This window comes from Hordeum vulgare, chromosome 2H, assembly GCF_904849725.1.
Source record: "Hordeum vulgare subsp. vulgare chromosome 2H, MorexV3_pseudomolecules_assembly, whole genome shotgun sequence".
In the NCBI taxonomy this organism is placed as follows: Eukaryota; Viridiplantae; Streptophyta; class Magnoliopsida; order Poales; family Poaceae; genus Hordeum; species Hordeum vulgare.
The window spans coordinates 15,876,339-15,894,122 of NC_058519.1; the positions used below are offsets into that span (position 1 = coordinate 15,876,339).

At 41.2% G+C, this 17,784-nt stretch overlaps 1 pseudogene; it reads right to left on the minus strand.

Moving 5' to 3' along the window:
• Positions 1–3,442: 3,442 nt before the first annotated feature.
• LOC123425007 overlaps positions 3,443–17,784 on the minus strand; it is a 70,322-nt pseudogene continuing 55,980 nt past the window's right edge.

Sequence of the window (17,784 nt, forward strand, 5' to 3'; positions counted from 1 at the left end):
TCAGGAGACCTGATGAGAAGAACAATAATAATTTTGATGGCAGATGGCCTTTTATGTTCAATACAATTATCGAGAGCCTAAACCTACGAGAGATTGATCTCTCAGGTAGGAAATATACTTGGGCCAATTCTCTACATAATCAAACTTTTGAAAAATTGGACAGGGTACTTACTAGTGTTGACTGGGAACAGAAATTCCCGCTTGTCATGGTTTGTGCACTTCAGAGGGCTATTTCTGACCATACCCCGCTATTACTAGATTCTGTCCAGGCAACTCACAAAGGGAAAAAAGATGCTTTCTCTTTCGAACCATGTTGGTTCACACGTGAGGGGTTTGTGGACATGATTGCTAGGGAGTGGAACAAGGATGTGGGTGGGAAGTCTAGTGTTGATATTTGGCAAAATAAGATCCGGCATCTGAGACAATTCTTGAGAGGATGGGCTAAGAATGTTTCTGGGGCATATAAGAATGAGCAAGACAGATTGCTCCATTTTATAGATTATCTAGATCGACAGGCACAGACCCGCTTGCTAGATGAGCATGAGAGGTTGCAAAAGAACGACGCTGAAGAAAGAGTTCGAATCCTTCTTCGAGAAGAGGAAATGAAATGGGCTGTTAGAGCCAAAGTTAGGGAAATTGTCCAAGGGGACGATAACACAAATTTTTTCCACTTAATTGCAAATGGCAAGCATCGGAAAAAGAGGATTATACAGCTAGAGCAAGAGGAGGGTACAATAGTAGGACATGAGAACCTAAAATTGTACATCTCAAATTATTATAAACGATTGTTTGGTGCTCCGGATCATAGTTTTGTGTCTATGGACGAGAATCAGATCTCGGATATTCCTCAGATCGGACAGGATGATAATGAGAGTTTATCCGCTCCTTTCCTAGAGAAAGAGGTGTTACAAGCTATTCAGGGTATGAAGAATGGTAAAGCGCCGGGGCCAGATGGGTTCCCAGCTGAGTTCTATAAGAAATGTTGGCATATCATTAAGAATGATCTTATGTCTATGTTTCACGATCTGTTTTCCGGGCACTTAGAACTCTTTCATCTTAATTTTGGTACGATAACATTGCTACCAAAGAAAGAGGGTGCTTCGCGTATTGAACAATTTCGCCCCATTTGTCTGCTCAATGTAAGCTTCAAAATTTTCACAAAGGTGGGAACGGATAGGCTAACTAAGATGGCACATTCCGTGGTGCAATCTTCGCAGACGGCCTTCATGTCTGGTCGGAACACACTCGAAGGGGTGGTCGTTCTTCATGAAACCCTTCACGAATTACACTCTAAGAAGCTTAACGGAGTCTTATTTAAGGTAGACTTCGAAAAGGCTTATGATAAAGTCAAGTGGTCTTTCTTGCAACAAACTCTACGTATGAAGGGGTTTAGCGAGATTTGGCGAAAACATGTCGATTGTTTTATAAAAAAGGGCAGTGTCGGGATTAAGGTAAATGATGATGTGGGTCATTTCTTTCAGACACTGAAGGGACTAAGGCAAAGAGATCCTATGTCACCTATTTTATTTAACATTGTAGCAGATATGTTGGCGCTAATGATCACGAGGGCTCTTGACAAAGGGTTAGTAAGGGGGCTGGTACCACATCTAGTTGATGGGGGGGTTTCCATCTTACAATATGCGGATGACACAATCCTCTTCATGGAACACGATCTCAATAAAGCCAGAAACATGAAGTTAATATTATACTTATTCGAACAACTATCTGGGCTCAAGATTAACTTTCATAAAAGTGAACTATTCTTTTTTGGAGACGCAAAAACAGAACAACTCACTTATAACCAAGTTTTTGGGTGTGAGGGTGGTACGGTACCATTTACGAACTTAGGAATACCTATTCACTACCGAAAGTTAACTATCAAGGAATGGAAGTGTGTCGAGGATCGGTTTGAGAAAAAATTGAGTTGCTGGAAGGGCAAGCTACTATCCTATGGAGGACGATTGGTTTTAGTAAACTCAGTGTTAACTAGCATGCCAATGTTTCTTCTATCCTTTTTGAAGTACCGGTTGGGGTGCGAAAAAGGTTGGATTTTTACCGATCCCGATTCTTTTGGCAATGTGATGAGATCAAGACCAAATATAGGCTGGCTAAATGGGATATTATCTGTAGACGAAAGGATCAGGGAGGTTTGGGGATTGAAAATTTAGAGGTCAAGAATAGGTGTCTGCTTAGCAAGTGGCTGTTCAGGCTCTCAGTGGAAACTCAAGGTATGTGGATGCAAATACTTAAGAACAAGTATCTACAGCAAAAAACCTTAGCCCAGGTCACCGTGAGATCTGCTGATTCACCCTTTTGGAAAGGCCTAATGAGGACAAAAACGACATTTTTTAACAGAACTAAATTCATCATAGGCAATGGTGAATCTACTAGATTCTGGGAGGATACTTGGCTAGGTGACGAATCACTAGCTCTTCAGTATCCGCAGCTGTATAATATTGCCCAGCGCAGACAGGCGTCCGTTGCGGCAGTGTTAAGGGAGACTCCTCTCAACATTCAATTTCGTAGATCACTAATTGGCAATAGATGGGTCACATGGTTACATCTAGTCAGAAGGTTAATGGATGTTAGTCTTTCTGATGATCCTGATTTTATTATTTGGAGGCTGACCTCCAATGGTATATTCTCGGTCAAATCAATGTATGACCATTTTATTGATAATTCAATCATCCCAAAATCAAGGCATATTTGGAAGGTCAAAGTTCCCCTTAAGATAAAAATCTTTTTGTGGTTTCTTCACAAAGGAGTTGTTTTAACTAAGGATAACTTAGCCAAGCGAAATTGGAAAGGAAACCGACGATGTAGCTTCTGTCAATCCCCTGAATCAATTAAACACCTCTTTCTGGACTGCCCTATGGCAAAAATCTTATGGCGCTCAATACATGTCACTTTTAACATTTCACCGCCTACTAGCATTAACATGTTGTTTGGGACATGGCTGGACGGGGTTAATGTTACTTTCGCCAAACTATTTAGAGTTGGAATATCTTCACTTTTGTGGGCTATATGGAATTGTAGAAATGACCTTGTTTTTAATAGACAACAATGTACCAACTTTTTGCAGGTCACCTTCAGGGCTACCGCATTGATCCGCATGTGGTCCTTACTCACTCCTGTGGTAACCAGGGAGCCTTTGGTTACTGGGTGTGCCCGATGGGAGATGGTAGCTCAGGCTATATTCAACCGATTTGGATGGCGTCATGCTGATAGAATAGGGATTTAGTCAACTACGCCTATTTTTTCCATCGGTTTTGGCGTTGATCGCCATGTAATTTATTTTCGCAGCTTTTCGGTCTACTCTGTACTTTGTGGTGAACTATTACTGTACTTAATAAATGGCTGCATGCATCGCTCGATGCAGAGGCCGGGGCGATGCCTCCTTTTCAAAAAAAAAAAGGTTTCCAAAAGATTCTTCGTCGTATGGCTACACTAACAATTTTTTCGGAATAGACTACACGAGGATCTAAAGCAGCCTCTTAAATTCAAAACAAGTGAGATAAGTGTCATCTTACCTCGTTTTGGTGGACTGATAACCACACAATCTGACTTTGTAAGTCCAGCTATGTTATGCTTGCAATCCTGATGTATTTCTCTGTTTGTGTTTTGGTCATTCAAAAGCTCTCTCATTAATGCATCAGAGTCAAAGTACTCCTCAGACCTTCTACTTGAAAATTTGGAAGTCGATGTAGAGCTATCTGAGCTTAATAGATCTTTCATTTCTATATAGTCCTCATTAGCAAGAGCATTCACAAAATCTACGCCATCTGCAGCAACTTCATAAATGTCCTTTCCTTCTTTGGAAGAGCTATTTTGCTGGCTTGAAGATACAATCTGGCATATGTAAATTAAGGGATTCATCAAGATTACAGGCCAAACTAACATAAATGAGATATCATCGAGTTTATATTGCAGCAAACTAGTAAGCAGTGAATGACACGAGGTTGAATACCCTGATAAGCTACATTTTTCTGATGGTTTTTGAACGAATCCAAGAATCTGCAAGACTGATTCTTCAAATAAAGATGTGATTTACAATAAGAGGATCCTGGGGAACTATGACACAATTTATAAAATGAAAAACAAGCAAAGAGTCCAAACAATCCAGACCACATAATTTAGCCTAGCGTATTTTACTCTAGATTTCAAACAAACAGCAGGTGGTACAGCAAATGCTAAACATTGATATATTGTATAATAAAGAAGTTATGATATTACCTTTGAGTTTATTGCAACATTCTGTTCCTCCATGTCAGTAAGATATTGAAGATAAAATTCCAAGTGATCATTTGGAGCATTCGTACTCAGAGATAACAATTCATCTTCAGTAATTAACTTTTTGCTCCCCTACCTGAATATTGTACACAAAGACTTGTACTCCTGTCAGGAATACCGAAGGTGTCAGTCATCGACCCTGCTTGATAGCTAGGTACATGTGTGTAACTTGTGCCAAGGGAGAAACATGAGCTACATGTGGTACACTAGCTTCATTAGTCTGTTCTACGTGATATTCATTCATCAACCACTAAGTTCTGTCACTAGTAGAAAAACACTCATTTGTCCCAGTTTCAGAGGCCCATTAGCCCCGGTTCTGGAACCGGGACTAAAGGGTCGGGACTAAAGGCCCAAACCTTTAGTCCCGGTTGGCTTACGAACCGGACCCAAAGGGTCTCCACGTGGCCGCTGCGGGGAGCCCAGGGAGGAGGGCCTTTAGTCCCGGTTGGTCACACCAACCGGGACCAAATGACATCCACGCGTCAGCATCTGGCCGAAGCTTGGTTTTTTTTGAAGGAGGGGGTTGGGATTTTTTTGGAGGGTCATTTAGTGGTTTCATATTATGTTAGCTACCTAATAGAGAGAAGTGTCCACTACTAGGGAAAAGCCTAGTAGTAGCGCGGGTTTAATGCCTACTAGTAGCGCGGGTTACCGTGCTACTAGTAAGGCGTTACAGCTATTACTTACCAGCAGCGCGTGTAAGACGCGTTACTGCTAAGACATATAGCTGTAGCGTGTATTATACCAGCGCTACTCATAAGACAACTATTAGTAGCGTTCTTGCAAACCCGCGCTATTAGTAATTTGTTTTTCATTATTTTTAATTTTTAGTGTATTTATACGTCGTTATATAAATTTTGATACAGTACCAATTAAGAGGTTGTTATATCATTATGTTCATATTGAATTATTATATCATTGTGAGGAAGAAACATGGACTTTATTCATCCAAATGAATCAAAAGTGATCAAAAGTTGAATTAGTAAGACGACGATCCTACTAATTCAACTTTAGGTCATTTTCGATCCATCCACATGAATCTAATCCGCTTTCCTTCCCCCAATGACATAATAATCAATCATGATCAAAATAAAAAACCATCATGATAATCAAGATCAACATCATCATCATTTTAATATAAAAACTCTTGCATCACTATAGCTAATAATCATCATAGTCATTACCACCAACACTATTTAATCATCATTTTCGTCAATGAGACATCATATAACAAAAGTTGGTCACTTGTGAAAATCACAACTCCTCCTCCTCCTCCCCATCAACTATAACACATTGTAGCACCTAATAACACATTGTACCTAGGACCTACTCCTCTCTCATAGGACCTACTCTACCATCTCTTACGTAGAATATCATAAAACAAGATAGGCCCTGACTCTCCATTATGGAGAATGGAGATCATCTTGTCTCCAGTTCTTGCCCTACGCACAATGTTGCTTCCATGTAGCAATTGACCATAATTTTTTCCAATCTTTGATTGTCATTGCATCGGTTTTAGAAATCTCATATGGACAAGAGTGATGCAGATACCTAGGTTGACCTGGCTGTGTTGGCCGTATGCTCATAACATCAGATGAGGCACACAATCCTACGGGATTTTCTGTTGTAAAACATAGTAATAAATTTGTAGCTAGCAATGTAGTTTAGTTTTACAATAATTTATGCAAAAGATGCACAGATGTCGTAATAGTAGAAAATCTTACCATGCAATCTCCATGCATGTTACCGTAGTTCACCACGTGCACTAGTGGCACGCATTGACCATAATGTGGAGGAGTTTGCTGATAGGTATTGTAATTCTCAAGATCATTGATAAATGCGACAAGATGATGTTACTCCGTACAAGTTAATTCTGCTTCATCATTGTAGTAATAGGTTCTGTTTACCACCTTCCGTACATTTTTTGAAGAACGAAAATAAGCTGTCAATGGAAATAAGTTGTCAACTATTTTTAAATAAACAATATAAATTACTTAATAAATATGGTTGAGACACTCACATAATGGTAGAACTGGAGGCATCTACACATCGACCCAGATGTCGATATTACCTTCAATTTCATCTTCCGGACGAATATCAAAGGTGATAAGCATATTTGGTTCCAATGCATAAGTCTTGCATAGTGCTCCCCAAGTTTGGCATTCAAAAAAGGCGTAGGTGTCTGCATTGTACAATGCTACATCTTGAGCTTGCGTTGGTTTTTTCCCTTGAAGAGGAAAGGGTGATGCATCACAATAGCAGTAAGTATTTCCCTCAATTTTAAGAACCAAGGTATCAATCCAGTAGGAGTATCAAGATGAAGCACTGATGTACCTACGCAAAAGCAACAAACTTGCACCCAACGCTACAAAGGGGTTGTCAATCCCTTCACGATTGATTGCAAGGTGAGATCTGAAGGCGGAAAGTGCAACAAAGTAAAAGCGTAGGGCTGAAAATATGATGCAAAGTAGACCCGGGGGCCATAGTGTTTACTAGAGGCTTCTCTCAAAATAGAAAATATTACGGTGGATGAACGAATTACTGTCGAGCAATTGATAGAACCGCGCAAAGTCATGACGATATCTAAGGCAATGATCATACATATAGGCATCATGTCTGAGACAAGTAGACCGATACTTTCTGCATCTACTACTATTACTCCACACGTCGACCGCTCTCCAGCATGCATCTAGTGTATTGAGTTCATGACGAACAGAGTAACGCCTTAAGCAAGATGACATGATGTAGAGGGATAAATTCATGCTATACATATAAGCCCCATCTTTTTACCCTTGATGGCAACAACACGATGCGTGCCTCGCTACCCCTTCTGTCACTGGGTGAGGTCACCGCACGGTATGAACCCAAAACCAAGCACTTCTCCCATTGAAAGAATCATAGATCAAGTTGTCCAAACAAAACCCACAACTCGAAGAGAATTACAAGGATATGAAATCATGCATATAAGAGATTATAAGAAACTCAAATAAGATTCACAGATAATCTGATCAAAAATCCACAATTCATCGGATCTCAACAAACACACCGCAAAAGAAGATTACATCGGATAGATCTTCATGAAGATCATGGAGAACTTTGTATTGAAGATCCAAGAGAGAGAAGAAGCCATCTAGCTACTAGCTATGGACCCGTAGGTCTATGGTGAACTACTCACGCATCATCGGAGAGATCATGGTGTTGATGAAGAAGCCCTCCGTATCCGAATCCCCCACGGCAGGGCACCAAAACGTGCCCCAGATGGGATCTTGCGGAGATAGAAGTTTGCGGCGGCGGAAAAGTATTTTCGTGGATCTCTCTCATGGTTTTGTATTTTTCGGGGATTTATAGGCGGAAGAAGTAGGGCAGACGAGCCACAGGGGGCCCACAAGCCTGCTAGGCGCTGGCCCCCCTGGTCGCGCCTAGGGGGCTTGTGGCCTCCCCCGGTGGCCTCTGCCTTGGTTCTCATGCTCCCTACGTATCTTCTGTTCTGGAAAAAAAATCTTTTTGGAGGTTTTATTCCGTTTGGACTCCGTTTAATATTCTCCTCTGAAAAGGGTCAAAAACACGGGAAAAACAGGAACTGGCACTTTGCACTGAGTTAATAAGTTAGTCCCAAAAAAGATATAAAAGGCATACAAAACATTCAAAGTTTGACAAGATAATAGCATGGAACCATCAAAAATTATAGATACGTTGGAGACGTATCAAGCATCCCCAAGCTTAACTCCTGCTCGTCCTCGAGTAGGGAAGTGATAAAGACTGAATTTTTGATGTGGAATGCTACCTAGCATATTTGTCCTTTGTAACTACTTTCATGTGACATGAATGTTCAGATCCGTAAGATTCAAAACAACAGTTTTCTTTTGAAATGAAAACAATAATACTTCAAGCAAAGTAGGAAGGTAATCATGAACTTTCGAAATAACAAGGCCAAAGAAAATTATCCCTACAAAATCGTATAGTCTGGCCATGCTCCATCATCCCCACACAACTAATTTAAATCATGCACAACCCCGGTATTGGCCAAGTAATTGTTTTCGCACTCTTACTTTCTCAAATCTTTTTCAACTCTCACGCAATACATGTGCGTGAGCCATGGATGTAGCACTATAGGTGGAATAGAGTGTGGTGGAGGTTGTGAGACAAAAAGGAAGAGATGGTCACATCGACTCGGCGTATCAAAGGGCTATGGAGATGCCCATTAAAATATATCAATGTGAAAGAGTAGGGAATAACATGCAATGGATGCACTTAGAGATATCAATGTGAAAGCTCAAAAGAAGAACTAGTGGGTGTGTATCCAACTTGCTTGCTCACGAAGACCTAGGGCAATTTTGAGGAAGCCCATCATTGGAATATACAATCCAAGTTATATAATGAAGATTCCCACTAGCATATGGTGGTGACAAAACAAGAGATTCTCAATCATGAAGAACATGGTGCTATTATGAAGCACAAGTGTGGAAAAGATAGTAGCATTGTCCCTTCTCTCTTTTTCTTTTCTTTTTTTGTTTGGGCTCTTTGGCCTCTTTCCATATCAATCTCTTTTTTTTGTGTGGGCAACTTTGGCCTTTTTTTTGCTCACATGGGACAATGCTCTAATAATGATGATCATCGCACTTTAATTTACTCACAGCTCAATGCTTAGAATGATGAGGACTCTATAGGAAATGCCTCCGACAGTGTACCGGGATGTGCAACTATCTAGCTTGGCGTATGACGTTGAAACATCTCGCTAGCTATCTTACGATCATGCAACGGAAATATGAAAGTGACGGCACATGCCATGAGATGGAATGATGGGAGTTGCATGGCAATATATCTCGGAATGGCTATGAAAATGCCATAGTAGGTAAGTATGGTGGCTTTTTTGAGGAAGGTATATGGTGGGTTTGTGCACCGGCGAAAGTTGCGCGACACTAGACAGGTTAGCAATGGTGAAAGGTGAAAGTGCATCTATACCATGGACTCACATTAGTCATGAAGAACTCACATACTTATTGCAAAAGTTTTTATTAGTAATCGAAACAAAGTGCTAAACGCATACTCCTAGGGGAAGGGTTGGTAGGTGTTAACCATCGCGCGATCCCGACCGCAACACAAAGGATGACAATCAAGAAAACAATTATGCTCCGACTTCCTAACATAGTGGTTCACCATACGTGCATGTTACGGGAATCACTAACTTCAACACAAGTATTTCTAGATTCACAACACCCTACTAACATAACTCTTAATATTACCAAATCCATGTCTCAAAACTATTTGAGAGGAATCAAACTTCTCTTTATAATCAATGCACATGAAGATGGAAGTTTTATTGTATCCTCTTTGGGTGCCTATCACCTTTGGGACTACTTTCATAGCACAAGCCAACTACCAAGTTACTCAGAGAGATCACTCCCAAAAAGATATAAGTGAAGATCGAGAGTTCTTATTTCTCCAAAATATGACACCGTCGTGCTCTAAAAGATATAAGTGAAGCACTTATAGCAAACTTATCTAGCTGAAAAGATATAAGTGAAGCACATGTGAGCTAAATTGCCTAACTCAAAAGATATAAGCGAAGCTCAAAGAGTATTCTAGCAAATTCACGATGAGTGCATGTCTCTCTCAAAAGGTGTGCAGCAAGGATGATTGTGACACAACAAAAAGAAAAGACTCCTACGATACAAGACGCTCCAAGCAAAACACATATCATATGGTGAATAAAAATATAGCTACAAGTAATGTTACCGATGGATTGAAGACGAAAGAGGGGATGCCTTCCCGGGGCATCCCCAAGCTTAGGCTTTTTTATGTCCTTGAATTTGGCTTGGGATGCCTTGGGAATCCCCAAGCTTGAGCTCTTTCCACTATTTATCCCTTAGCCCATGAGAACATCACCCAAAACTTGAAAACTTCACAACACAAAACTAAAACAGAAACTCGTGATATCATTAGCACAAGAAAACAAACTACCACCTCTTTAGGTACTGTAGCAAACTTGAGTTCTATTTATATTGGTGTTAGATTACTATATTCTCACTTTTCCATGGCTAATACGCCCCGATATTATCCATAGTTTCATCAAAATAAGCAACCAACACAACAAGCATAGAATTTGTCAAAAACAGACCAGTCTGTAGAAATCAGTATACTTCGTATACTTATGGTATCTCAAAAAGTCTGAAAAATTACGACAGTTTAGGCAATTGGCATATCAACCAGCAGCAAAAATAATCAACTCAAAAGCTCTTTCTGGATAAAAATAAAAAATAATTTCGTGAGCGAAAAGTTTCTGTGTTTTTCAAGCAGGATCAAACAACCATCACGAAACTAGTCATAAAGGTTTTACTTGGCTCGAACACAAAAAGAAACACAAAAGACACAATCATAACAGAATTATGTTCGTGTGGACGCAACAAAACAGAAAGCAAAAAAGCAAAGATAAATTCATTAGGTTGCCTCCCAACAAGCAATATTGTTTAACGCCCTTAGCTAGGCATAAGGTGATAGAATCACGTATCTTCGTCTTTGGTGCTCAAACCATAAGTAGGGTGGACACTCATCATCTTAAGGTCTTCTCATCTCTCTTACTAGATGGTTCACCACTAATTTTAGGAACAAAAACAGACTTGGTGGCCTTATTGTGGGCAAAAATTGGAGTGTTCTGCATAGCGGCAAAAGCGGAACCCAAGTTGGTTATAACATCCTCTAGTTTGTCAATCCTAGCGGAATCATGACCTAGTTTTTCGTTAACTGTGGGTTCCCTCTCCTTTAGATTTTTCAAAGTCATTCCCACCTTGGATCCGTACTGAGTGATTTGATTGTGGATCTTTTTATCCAAATTCTTAATGAGTTCAATCGTAGCAACTTTATTTTCGATGATATCCAGCCTACGCATCACATGTTCCAAAGTTAAGGTGGTTCCATTAACCATGAGTGGGGGTGAGCCTACCAAATTTATCAAAGTACTGTAAGAATCAATGGTATGGCTACCCAAAAAGTCTCCGCCTACGATGGTGTCAAGAACATACCTATTCCAAGGGAAAATACCTGTTAGCTTTAATCTTGATTCATGTATCTGCATATTTGTTTTGGAGTCATGTATGTAGTAATAGCTGCGGCAATGTGCACAGATAGAGACGTGTTCATGTGTGTGCATGCAAGCTAAAATAGTATTTTGTGTTTGTGCCAGCCCTCTTGGCCTCCTTTCATTTATCTCTGTGCCATATTTATAAAAGGGATTAAACAGTACACACAGACTAACTGATGCACTAACACACCACCTCCTAAAATGACTCGGATCCACACGACTCGGTCATGTATGAACACCCACTACTCACGACCTGGCCATGCATGTTGCATGATGCCAACGAACCAAGTTTTTAGCGAGCCCACTAACTAACCGATGCATGCATTTGACTTAGGCCAAACACAAAATACTATTGTAGCTTGCATGCACACACATGAACATGTCTCTATGTGTGCGCATTGCCGCAGCTATTACTACATATATACATGACTCCAAAACAAATATGCAGATACATGAATCAAGATTAAAGCTAACATTTTCGGTGATGAAGATGGAGGGAGTCACCGGCGAGTTGTGTCACCGGTGGCGAACATGAGGCGAGTCATCGACGAGTTGCGACACCGATTGCGAATATGAGACAACGAGCGTGTCGCGTGGCACGCTCGTGGTGAAGATGTAGGAGGTGTGGCTCTCATTGAAGCAAACGGCGACGACAACAATCGGCGTGAAAAGATGGCATTGGCGGCCGTCTCCGTGTTGCAACGAGGACGTCGACGACCATGGGCTTCAAGAAAGAACTAAGTTAACAAGATTAGGGAGGTGAATGTTGAAACTAATTTTGTTATTAGTGTTAAAAGTAGTTGATTAGTTAGTGCATGCAAGATTGGCTAAGTCATGGAGTTAGTTAGTGACCTAGAGAAAAGGTCTTAGTAGATTAAATCATGTGTGCATGGCCGATTCGTTGGCCGTTGGAGGAAGTGCTAGTCGTGGGCATGCATATAGCTACGAATTAGTTATTGGGCAGGTCAGGTTGTTAGTGGCTGGCGTTCAGTTTATGTGTACATGAGTCTTGTACTGCTATATAAGTTGAACAACTAAATATGAGCAGAGGCGGTGAGGGCCACTAGAAAATATGTAGTTTTTGTGTTTCACCGGGAGAGATAAGGCAAAGCTAGTTTTCTCCTTCGTGCGTGTGTGTGTGTGTGTGTGTTTTTTATTTTGTGTGTGTGTTTTCTTCCCTGGTGTGTGTCCTTGTGTTTATGAGTGTTCTTGAGAGAAACCACAAGGAGAGTTGTGAGAGGTAGAAGAAGCAGCGGTGCTGCGAGAGGCGGCGCTAACAATACCCACGTAAAAGCTGCGAAGCAGGACGGTAGTGGATTGCTTACGAGTAGATCTATTCTGAGCATTGCAAATCCTATACCAAGCATCCTTTAAATTTTCTTCCTCATTTTATTTAAAATTGAGAACTTCGTTCTCGGGAGTATCGTTCGAAGCGATGGGTCTAGCCATGAGGACAGGTAGACTATCCCACTCAAGCACGCAGAAAGCAAGCGAAAGAAAAGGGCGAACGAAAAAGGCAAATATTTTTGTAAATTTTTGTTTTTCAGAAGTGGGGGAGAGGAAAACGAGAGGCAAAAAAGTAAATGCAAGAGATGAGTTTGTGACACTTACTTGGATAACCTTCACTTGATGTTCCCCGGCAACGGCGCCAGAAATTCTTCTTGCTACCTCTTGAGCTTGCGTTGGTTTTTTTCCTTGAAGAGGAAAGGGTGATGCAGCACGGTAGCAGTAAGTATTTCCCTCAGTTTTGAGAACCAAGGTATCGATCCATTAGGAGTATCAAGATGAAGCACTGATGTACCTGCGCAAAAACAACAAACTTGCATCCAACGCTACAAAGGGGTTGTCAATCCCTTTACGATTGATTGCAAGGTGAGATCTGAAGGCGGAAAGTGCAACAAAGTAAAAGTGTAGGGCTGAAAATATGATGTGAAGTAGACCCGGGGGCCATAGTGTTCACTAGAGGCTTCTCTCAAAATAGCAAATATTACGGTGGGTGAACGAATTACTGTCGAGCAATTGATAGAACCGCGCAAAGTCATGACGATATCTAAGGCAATGATCATACATATAGGCATCACGTCCAAGACAAGTAGACCGATACTTTCTGCATCTACTACTATTACTCCACACATTGACCGCTATCCAGCATGCATCTAGTGTATTGAGTTCATGACAAATAGAGTAACGCCTTAAGCAAGATGACATGATGTAGAGGGATAAATTCATGCTATAGATATAAACCCCATCTTTTTACCCTTGATGGCAACAACACGATGCGTTCCTCGCTACCCCTTCTGTCACTGGTTGAGGTCACCGCACGGTATGAACCCAAAATCGAGCACTTCTCCTATTGCAAGAATCATAGATCAAGTTGGCCAAACAAAACCCACAACTCGAAGAGAATTACAAGGATATGAAATCATGCATATAAGAGATGCGAAGAAACTCAAATAAGATTCATAGATAATCTGATCATAAATCCACAATTCATTGGATCTCGACAAACACACCGCAAAAGAAGATTACATCGGATAGACCTCCATGAAGATCATGGAGAACTTTGTATTGAAGATCCAAGAGAGAGAAGAAGCCATATATCTACTAGCTATGGACCCGAAGGTCTATGGTTAACTACTCACGCATCATCGGAGAGGCAATAGTGTTGATGAAGAAGCCCTCTGTATCTGAATCCCCCCTCCGGCAGGGCACCAGAATGTGCCCCAGATGGGATCTTGCGGAGACAGAAGCTTACGGCGGCGGAAAAGTATTTTCGTGGATCTGTCTCGTGGTTTTGGTTTTTTCGGGGATATATAGGCGGAAGAAGTAGGGTAGACTAGCCACAGGGGGCCCACAAACCTGCTAGGGGCGGGCCCCCTGGCCGCGCCTAGGGGCTTGTGGCCTCCCCTAGTGGCCTCTGCCTTGGTTCTCACGCTCCCTGCGTATCTTCTATTCCGGAAAAAATCTTTTTGGAGGTTTTATTCCGTTTGGACTCCGTTTAATATTCTCCTCTGAAAAGGGTCAAAAACACGGAGAAAACAGGAACTGGCACTTGGCACTGAGTTAATAAGTTAGTCCCAAAAAAGATATAAAAGATATACAAAGCATCCAAAGTTTGACAAGATAATTGCATGGAACCACAAAAAATTATACAACTTTACGACAAAAGTATAACCATGCTCGGTCCTCAAGTGAACTATCTTTACCTCCATAGTTTTTTCAGTACTGAAACCAATCTTATCCAATACATAACTTCTTGCATGGCAGGGGATACGCTAGTACAATAGTAAAAAATAAAAATGATAAGTTGAAGCAAAAGAAGTCATGCTTAATTACGAAAAAAGACTTGTCGTTGTGACTTACTGTATCCACTTCGAAGTCCTCATCCAGCATGATGCTCAAGCACCTATAATCTACTAGGTGAGGCGTGTCGCGCAGGCTGCGTTGGTCTTGGCAGTATTCACACATAGCGAATTTCCTTTCGTCGTCAGACATTTCCTTCCTAAAACTGATCAACACACATATCACCATTACTCAATATGCAACGGGTTGACTTTAGGTCTGTCGAGTATTTCCTTCCTAAAATCTCATCTCACGTATATGGTGGGCACTCCCTCTGATATTTTGACCGTCGGTGATGGTCGCTACTCCTCCCTTCCCTAGTGCATTACAAATATCTAGCACAAGGAAAAGAAGGAGAAGCAACCCCCACGATAACAGTCGGGATTCTTCCTCTATCTAGCACACAAGGAAAAGAAGGAGAAGAGACCCCCACGACACCTAAAGTCAACCCGTTCCATACATCGAGAAATGACATAGAAAAAATGTCCTATATTTTGTCGGAATATGAATTAATTCCCGTTCTAGCAAATCATAAGCAGTTGATACGTCCATTTTGCATCATGCTTTCATGTTGATATTTATCGCTTTTTGGGCTGTTATTACACTTCACGGTACAATACTTATGCCTTTTCTCTCTTATTTTGCAAGATTTACATGAAAAGGGAGAATGCCAGCAGCTGGAATTCTGGCCTGAAAAAGGAGCAAGTTTGAGATACCTATTACGCGCAACTCCAAAAGCCGTGAAAATCAACATGGATTTTTTTTGGGATTTATTAAAAATACTGGGCCGAAGAAGTGCGGGAGGGGCGCCAGGAGGAGGCCACAAGCCTGCTAGGCGCGGCCCCCTGGACGCGCCTAGGGGGCTTGTGGGCTCCCACTTGACCCTCTGGCTCCCCCCTTTTGCTACAAGAAGGGTTTCGGTCTGGAAAAAATCAAGAGGAGGCTTTCCTCCCGGAGGGGGAAATCATCGCCATCGTCATCACCAACACTCCTCTCATCGGAGGGGACTCTTCACCATCAACATCTTCATCATCACCATCTCATCTCCAAACCCTAGTTCATCACTTGTAACCAATCTCTGTCTCTCGACTCCGATTGGTACTTGTAAGGTTGCTAGTAGTGTTAATTACTCTTTGTAGTTGATGCTAGTTGGATTACTTGGTGGAAGAGTTTATGTTCAGATCCTTGATGCTACTCATTACCTCTCTGGTCATGAATATGATTAGTCTTTGTGAGTAGTTACTTTTGTTCTTGAGGACATGTGATAAGTCTTGCTATAAGTGGTCATGTGAATTTGGTATACGTTCGATATTTTGATGTGTTGTATGTTGTTTTTCCTTTAGTGGTGTTATGTGAACGTCGACTACATAATACTTCACCATTATTTGGGCCTAGAGGAAGGCATTGGGAAGTAGTAAGTAGATGATGGATTGCTAGAGTAACAGAAGCTTAAACCCTAGTTTATGCGTTGCTTCGTAAGGGGCTGATTTGGATCCACTAGTTTAATGCTATGGTTAGACTTTGTCTTAATTCTTCTTTCGTAGTTGTGGATGCTTGCGAGAGGGTTTAACCATAAGTGGGATGCTTGTCCAAGTAAGGGCAGTACCCAAGCGTCGGTCCACCCACATATCAAACTATCAAAGTAAGGAACGCAAATCATATGAACATGATGAAAACTAGCTTGACAGAAATTCCCATGTGTCCTCGGGGGCGTTTTACCTCCTATAAGACTTTGTCCAGGCTTGTCCCTTGCTACATAAGGGATTTGGCCACTTTGCTGCACCGTTGTTACTTTTGTTACTTGTTGCTTGCTACGAAATATCTCACCACACAACTACTTGTTACTGATAATTTCAGTGCTTGCAGATATTACCTTGCTGAAAACCACTTGTCAGATCCTTCTGCTCCTCGTTGGGTTCGACACTCTTACTTATCGAAATGACTACGATAGATCCCATATACTTGTGGGTCATCAAGACTCTTTTCTGGCGCCATTGCCGGGGAGTGAACCGCCTTTGGTAAGTGGAACTTGGTAAGGAAACATTTATATAGTGTGCTGAAATTTATTGTCACTTGTCACTATGGAAACTAATCCTTTGAGGGGCTTGTTCGGGGTATCCTCACCTCGAACGGAAGCACAAACAGTTTCTCCTCAACCTGCTGCACCTACTGAAAATATTTGCTATGAATTTCCTTTGGGTATGCTTGAGAAACTGCTGGCTAATCCTTTTACAGGAGATGGAACATCACATCCACACTTGCATCTAATCTATGTAGATGAAGTTTGTGTTTTATTTAAGCTTGCAGGTTTGCCCGAGGATGAGGTCAAGAAGAAGGTATTTCCCTTATCTTTGAGGGATAAGGCGTTGACATGGTATAGGCTATGTCATGATACTCGATCATCGAACTACAATCGGTTGAAATTGGAATTTCATCAAAAGTTTTATCCTATGCATCTAGTACATCGTGACAGAGAAAGAATAGCTCAAGCTTGGGGGAGGCTTAAATCAATGTTATATTCATGCCCCAACCATGAGCTCTCGAGAGAAATTATCATTCAGAACTTCTATGCTCGGCTTTCTCATGATGATCGCACCATGCTTGACACTTCTTGTACCGGTTCTTTTATGAAGAGAGATATTGACTTCAAATGGAATTTATTTGAGAGAATTAAACGCAACTCTGAAGATTGGGAGCTTGATGAAGGTAAGGAGTCATGTATGAATTTCAAGTTTGATTGCGTTAAATCCTTTGTTGAAACAAATACTTTTTGTGATTTTAGCGCTAAATATGGACTTGACTCTGAGATAGTAGCTTCCTTGTGTGAATCATTTGCGGCTCATATTGATCTCCCCAAAGAGAAGTGGTTTAAATATCATCCTCCCTTAGAAGTCAATGTAGTTAAACCCAATCCAGTTGAAGAGAGAGTCATTGCCTATAATGATCGTGTTGTTCCCAGTGCTTACATTGAGAAACCACCTTTCCCTGTTAGGATAAAGGATCATTCTAAAGCTTCAACTGTGATACGTAGAGGCTACATTAGAACACCTACACCCCCTGAGCAAATTAGAGTT